Source organism: Alexandromys fortis, unplaced genomic scaffold (genome assembly GCF_014885135.2).
Source record: "Alexandromys fortis isolate MF-2015 unplaced genomic scaffold, M_Fortis_MF-2015_v1.1 scaffold_99, whole genome shotgun sequence".
Classification (NCBI taxonomy): Eukaryota; Metazoa; Chordata; class Mammalia; order Rodentia; family Cricetidae; genus Alexandromys; species Alexandromys fortis.
The window spans coordinates 5248838-5256320 of record NW_026067982.1 but is presented as its reverse complement, the minus strand read 5'-3'; positions in this window follow the sequence as shown (position 1 = coordinate 5256320).

Below are 7483 nucleotides of genomic sequence, written 5' to 3'. Positions count from 1 at the left end.
CGCTATTTCCCACTGCAACGCTGACTGAGGTAGGACCTTCCCAAGAGGATGGAAAGCGCCCCGTTACCGTTTACTAAACACGCACTGCCCTGAGTTCTTCATAACTAGTAACCGAATATCCACAGGTCGGAACCCCAGCTATGGCCTCCTACAGCGACAGAAGCATAACGGAGGTTGCAGACTTGTTAGAACCTACCCCAGTCTTACAGTTGGGGTAACTGACCAAATCTGTGACACTTGGTCACATGGTTTTGCCTCTTTCAAGTGCCACCTGTTTTAAAAGAAACACTTGAGGCTGGTGATAGGGCTCAGAGGACTTGAATTCAGTTATCAGAACCCACATGGTGCCTTAAAATCGTCTGTGACTCCTGTTATAGGGGATCGCGTACCCTCTTTTGACCTTTGGGCCACCAGGCATGCATGTATGTATGTATAGTGCACTTCTCTGCGTTCAGGCAAAACATTCACACACATAAATTAAAAATCGTTTTAAATAAACTATTCTTTGAAGCACCAGACTTAAAGTTCCAGATTGTACTGCTTATTTTCCCGGATACAAAATACCCTTTAATCTCAGGAGTCTGGCTTTTGTTTTATTCCATTTTTATCAACAATCAACTGTGATATGTGGAAAAGTTACTAGAACTTTTTGTACCTCTATTTTTTCATATTTATAGTAAGAATAATGAAAGTCCTTTACCTTATTCAATTAGTGTGAGTATTAGTGTGAGAATACACCCTTTGCTTCAAGTACAACCGTACTCAACTGGGAATAGATGTGCTTCTTAAATTCTAAACTGGTTCTGATTCTCAAGTTCAAGAGCTTGATTCTGATCCTGATTCCAGTGACCTGTGCATCATGTACCCTGACCAAATCCCTTCCCTCTGCCTCTCTAAAACATCAGAACTTTGGAGAAAACAATGTCTGTAGTGATGTTTTGTTTGTGATCTAACAAATAAAGCTTGCCTGAAGATCAGAGTGCAGAGCTAAGCCTCTAGTTAACCAGAGAGGCTGGGCAGTGGTGGTGCACACCTTTAATCCCAGCACTTGGGAGACAAAGGCCGCTGGATCTCTGAGTTCAAGGTCACCCTGGGTGACAGAAGATTGAAACTGTCTAAAAGAGAAACAGCTTACACAAAGGTGATCCCAGCACTTGGGATCCCATGCCTTTAGTCCCTGCACCAGGGAGTTGGAGACGGGAGTGATATGGCTGAGTGGAGAGAGGAATATAAGGTAGGAGGAGACAGGAGTTGAGATACAGTTTGAGGTTTTGTAGAGACAGGATCGCCCCTCTTGTCTGAGCATTGGTAGAGGTCAGAACTCTCTAGTGGTTTCCTGCTCTGCTTCTCTGATCTTCAGCTTTTACTCCGATATCTGACTCCAGGTACTTATTATTAAGACCAATTAGAGTAATTCCTTTGTCTATCTTGAAGTGTTTCTTTAAAGCCAGAATAACCATTTTTACTTATTGAAAGCATTTAAGTGGTTATTGTTTGAATAATAATGTTTATTAAGCATATAGAGACATACATCTGCTCATCTTCCCCAGGGCAATCTCTGCTCTTTGCTAGATGTGTAACACATTGTTTTTATCCTTACTGTGGGACAAATATGTTAACCATATCATCCCTCTCAGACCAAACACTAAACTCCTTCAGAATAATGGGAAAATGTAAGTTAAAAGTGGCTCAGCAGTCCAGTTTGTGGGGTGAGGAGACCACAGGCTTCATAACACTTCAGTCTACCACAGTGACTGCCACTTCACAGTGTTCTCACTGATAAGTGACAGCGTGTGTGTGTGTGTGTGTGTGTGTGTGTGTGTGTAACCACTGATTTATTCCTAGGAACTGGTCAAGAGCTGACTTTTTCAGATGATTGACCCTGTTAAAGAAGTCATATCATTTGAGGTCATGATTGGGCTTAGCAAGCTTCATTGCTTGCATTCTGACATGTTTTGGGCTTTTTTGTTTTGAGTAGTTGAGAAACATCTGGGATTTCAGTAGAGAACTGGCTAATAGATAAAATGGATCGGAGCTCCTCAGCTGCAGCTGGAGAGGAATACTGGGTGGGTGGGAGAGGTTACCTTTTCTGGGATTTGTCAGTTTGGGAACAGGTCAGGCAGTTTATCTCAGGGACTCAGAGGCCAGAGACTGTTGACCTGAGGTTCCCAAAGACTTGAGACCCAGCTCCTTTCAGCCTTGGATGTCTCCTGTCTTCCATTTCATGAAGTTATCAGACTTTATTACCAACTTAAATGCCATTCTCCTTGAAGCTTCACTGTGTGGTTGACACTTTTTTCCCTTGCCTGTATTGAAATCCACCCTAAATAACGGTCCCTGATCTTATCCCTTTCTGCATTCCTCGGATCTACAATACCACAGTAACATCCAGAGAAGAGCTGAAAGAGTGAGCAGCCCTGGGTACAGAGGAGACTGGAGCAGGCATGGAAGAATCTTGGGTTCTGGTGATTCACTGTGTAGTACTTTTCTCATGAAGAGGCTGTGGAATCAAAACTGAGAAAGAGGAGGAGAAAAAAGTTATAAAATGCTAAAGATTTAACCTGGCAAGTTATGAGGGAAAAAAACTGGATTTCTAGGCCGGAATTAAAATATGAGTTTTATTGCTTCCAATGAAAGAAAAAATGCTATAAAATAGAATACAGCTAAAAAACATGTTAGAAAATCAGTTACACATTGTAGAAATCTGAACCAGGAGGGTCAAGTTTGTAGAATAATGGAAAATAGTTGTTCCTGGGACAAAACAACATACATCATCCCATTAAAAAATGAGAGAATCTGGGGACGCGGGAGTCTGTCCTGCACAGGAGGAGCTATGGCAAAGAGGATAAGAGCACACCCTAGTCCATGCAGCCTTGAGTTCAAATGCTGCCATCGAAACCTTGTACCTCCTCACTTGCTGAATAGGAAAGTATTCAAATTAAGACATGAAAGAGAGAACTTCAGGTCTTGGCAAGAAGTTAGAAGAAATGGAAGCTCAGTTAAAATGTTAATTCTAAAAGCAGATAAGATGTTAGAGAATATAGAAAGTCAGTTAAAATATTTAAAAATGAGTTCAGGCACAAAACACCTGACTAAGAGATGAGGAAACCAAGTTACAGATACTTTGTACAACTTCAACAGAGCTCCATAGCCAGGACTTACTCAGACTGCTTCAAGACCGTCTATGTGGCTGTTAGCCAGTATGCTGCCTCTCACAATTATATGTAGAACTGCAGACTGGTAGATGTGCCTGAAAGACTGGCCTGGCCTGTGGGGTTAGAAAACCGCCCCCGCCCCCCAAAAAAGGCCAAAAACATACTTCATTATTGCTTGCATTCATTTCCAAAAATTGCCACATGGTAACACTGCTGGTTAATTTTTTGTTACCTTGGCACAACTTAGAGTCATCTGGGAAAAGAGAAACCTCATTTGAGAAAATGTCCCTAGCATGCTGGCCTGTAGACAAACCAATAGGCATTTTCTTGATTAGTGATTGATGTGGGAGGACCCAGCCCACTGGGGGTGGTTCCAACCTGAACAGGTAGGTGGGTTTTTGGTTGTATTAGAAAGCAAACTGAGCAAGTCAGTAAGTTGTATTTCTCCATGGCTTCTGTTTCAGTTCCTGGATAAGATGAAATAAATCTTTTCCTCTCCAAGTTTCTTTTGGTCATGTTGTTTATCATGGCAATAAAAAGCAAGCTAGTGTTCAATCCAGGTATGGTGGCCCACACCTTTAACCCCAGCATTTAGGAGGTGGAGGCAGATGGGTCTCTGAGTTCAAAGCCAGCCTCCTCTACAGAGTGAATTCTAGGTCAGCCAGAGCTATACACAGAGAAACCCTGCCTCAAAACACAAACAAACGAAACATCTATAACTAGAACTGTACAGTGGCAGGAGGAGAAAGAATTGTAGGAAAGGGACCAGCAGGGAAGGCTGGGGGAAGGTGCTGGTCCTGATTCCTGGATAAACACAATCATTACCAATTTTCATCTTATCTCTTGAGATGATAGGCCTTTGGCAAGGCTGTCATTACATCTGCCAGGGTTGGATCTCCAACAGCAGATCAGTATCACAGGAAGCATAGTTGCCCTGCCTTTCCCCAGTGGTTTACCAGGAACAGTAACTGTCCATGTTCTGAGTTGCATGGGAGAGTAAGGTAAGGTCCCTCTAGAATGTAATTCAGGCTCTGTGGCAGAGGGAGGAACAGTTTTGATGAACCTTGAACTGCTGTGCTGAAGCATAATCCGTTGATCGTTACACAAAGGTTGTTTTTTTTTGGGTAAAACAAGTTCCTCATACTAAAGCCCCTAATCTAATCTGTGTGTTTTGGGAAGGGAAGCAACTTTACTCCTCATGCACTGTTTGCAGTATTCAGTAATGCAAGATATTGAAGTGTGCCAGGACCATCTTGTGACCAAAGTCAGGCAACTCTAGAGATAATAGAAAACAATCACTGCTCTTTGGGCTGACGAGGGAGGAGGACTTGGTTGGGGGAGGGGGAGGGAAATGGGAGGTGGTGGCGGAGAAAAGACCGAAATCTTTAATAAATAAATAAATTTTTAAAAAAAGAAAACAATCACTGTTTCCTGCAATTTCTTCAAGGTCAAACTACTTCTAGAAAACCACCATTCCAATGTTTACCCTTTACCCTAGATACAATGATTCTACTGGAATTCCACTACAAGGAACTCTGTTCAGAAGTCCCTGTGCATTAACATTCCATGACATTTGTTACACGAAAAGTCTCCTCCTTTGAGAATTTCTACTCTTCAGCTGAGCTATGAGGCCAAGGAGAGCTTGTTAGGGGACTTCATTGTAGTTTTCCCTTTTTTCTGTTTTTCCTTCTCCTCACTAGATTTCATAAGACTGTACCACTCACACTATATTAGCATATAAACTATCTGTTCCAGTCTGTTTCTAGGCAAAGGTGCTTTCCCATGGAAACATGGCAGTTACTTTCCCAACCAAACCTTAGTCATTACTCATCCCTTGTGGAAGATTTCAATTAATAATGGCTTTCTTGCATGGTGCCTATGAAATGCTCTTGAAAAACTTTTAAACCCCAATCTAATCAGACCTTTAGACTTTGTTTGAAGGGTGATACTACTTAAACATAGGACACTGGAAAGCAATAGATAAGCCAAGAATGTGCAGCCTTCAAGTTAGCTACCCAAATTCTTCAAGTCTGTGCCATATGTCAAAACCATATAGAAGGAAATGGGGAGATTTTCCAGATTAGCCTCCAGATGGAACCCTCAAACCCTGATTGCATCATAGATTAAAGTTCCATAAAAATCTTCAGGAGACAATTAGAAAATTTTAAAAGTTAATTAAAGGGCCTGGGGAGATGGCTCAGAAGGTAGGAAAGCATGTCACCATGTCTGACAATCTTGAGTTGAAGTCTTGGAACCTACATAGAGGAAAGAAAGAACGCCTTAAATCCAAGCACTCGGGAGGCTGAGGCAGGTAAATCTCTGTGAGTTCGAGGCCAGCTTGGTCTACAAGAGCTAGTTCCAGAACAGGCACCAAAGCTATAGAACTAATTTCCTCTGTTTGTCCTTAACGTGCTCACATGCACTATGGCATAAGTGTCATGCACATACACATAAATTTAGTTTTTAATGACTTGTACATTAGTTGTGATTACCAATAGAACAATTGCTAAGTTCCTTTAATGTATTAGGAGTAAATTCTATAAAAGATTGTCTTTATTAGGTGCTTTATAATGAAGGATTTTTAGCAGTCTTTGTGCTTTACCTACTATATTTTTTAGAAATACTTATATCCATGTGCTTGTGGAAAAGAAAATTCAAATTTTATAAGATGTTGGCACATTGAATGTAAGTTGAAGGCATTTATAGTTCCAGTGTGTTGATACCTAAGTGTTTAATACTTTTCATAAAGAATTAAGAGAAAACTGGGTCAAAGTTAGGATATATTCCTATTTGAAGAAATGTGTTAATCATCTTATTTTCTTCAGCCAGTTTCATGTTAGCAGCCACTATGTGATCAGAGGCTAATTCATGCACCTCAGAGTGGATATTCACACCCAAGTTGCTATGCTCTCAAGAGCTTTTTACCTTTCCTGTCTCTAGCAATTAACCAAGTAGGGGAAAAAAATCAATGTCATTTCTACTACCCAAAGTCTTGTTGGCAGAATAATCATCAAGTAGTGCAGAGAGCTGCTTCCCATAAAAAGCTGCATTCGATTTGCATAAGTTGGAGGCAGTGAAGCTCTCTAGAGAAATTATCCTTTGAGGTAGATTTCAGTTGATGATGCAGGCCTCTTAGAGACAGACAGACAGACATGAAGTAAGTAATATCTTCAAGTGCACTTATTTCCGGCTTACAATGTTAGCGCCACATTTTTACTCAATGTGAAAACTTCCCAACCTGGTTTATTAATGTTTTGTTTTGACCTAGTTTTCCATCATTTTTCTGGCCTTAATCCCCAAGATGCCTCCAGGCAAATGTGCTCCTGTTTTCTCATCGTACATTTGACTGTCCAGTCTATCCTTTTCCCAGTAAAGGTGGAAAGCATGCTTACATTACAGTTATGCAACTGGTCTGGCCACCTATGCTCTGATCTAACGGATCTTCTCCAAGTAGAGTTGCTTGCTTTGTTCTGGGAGCAGCTTCTTTCATGTTTGTAAAATACTTATGCTTCACAAATGCCTGTTCTTCCCATGTGTAATAGTAAAAGTAACCTTGCAATCAAAGGCCAAGCTCGTGGCAACCAGCACCCAAATCTTAGTGGCTGATAAAATAGTTTTCCCACTTGTCATCAAAGGCAGCACTGCTCCAGTCTATGGACCAATTTAGAGTTGTGTCCTTTGCCTCTGATGCTTTGTACTAGTGGCTACCCAACTGAAACTCAACTCATGAAGGATGGCAGAAGTGCCAGTGGGAGAAGAAACAAAATCCTTGAATGACCTCAAGATCTCAGCCCAAAACTTACACACTATCATTTCTGCTCACTCTCCATTGGCCAGAGCCCAGCCTCAGCAAAATGAGGGCATGTGCTCCATCCTGGTGAATCTTGTGAAAGGCAAGTAGAAAAAGAACTGTAGAAATATACCTTAGCTTCTCTTGAGCTTTATACATACTTGTAACTAAGTTCTGGCTAAAAGAATATGACAAAATGTGATATACCACCTCTTGCCCTTGCTGGTCTAGGACCTACCTTTCCCTGCATGCTAGCTGGGAACACGGTGGAGCTAGAGATACTGGTGGAGTGGCTGTCGGATCAATCTTGCCTCTGGCATGTTACAAGTATCCTATGCATACTTACATGTCAACCCTACCCTGGCATGCTACAAGTATTGTATGCATATTTACAGAGTTTTGCATTTCAGTTACAGTGCCTTAGAACCAACATTAGTGTATAATTCATCATTCAGCAACTATTCACTGGAGGTCTTCTTTGTGCCATGTGGATCATGCTTGGCCTTGGAGAAATGACAGTGGGCAAAACCATACTTGG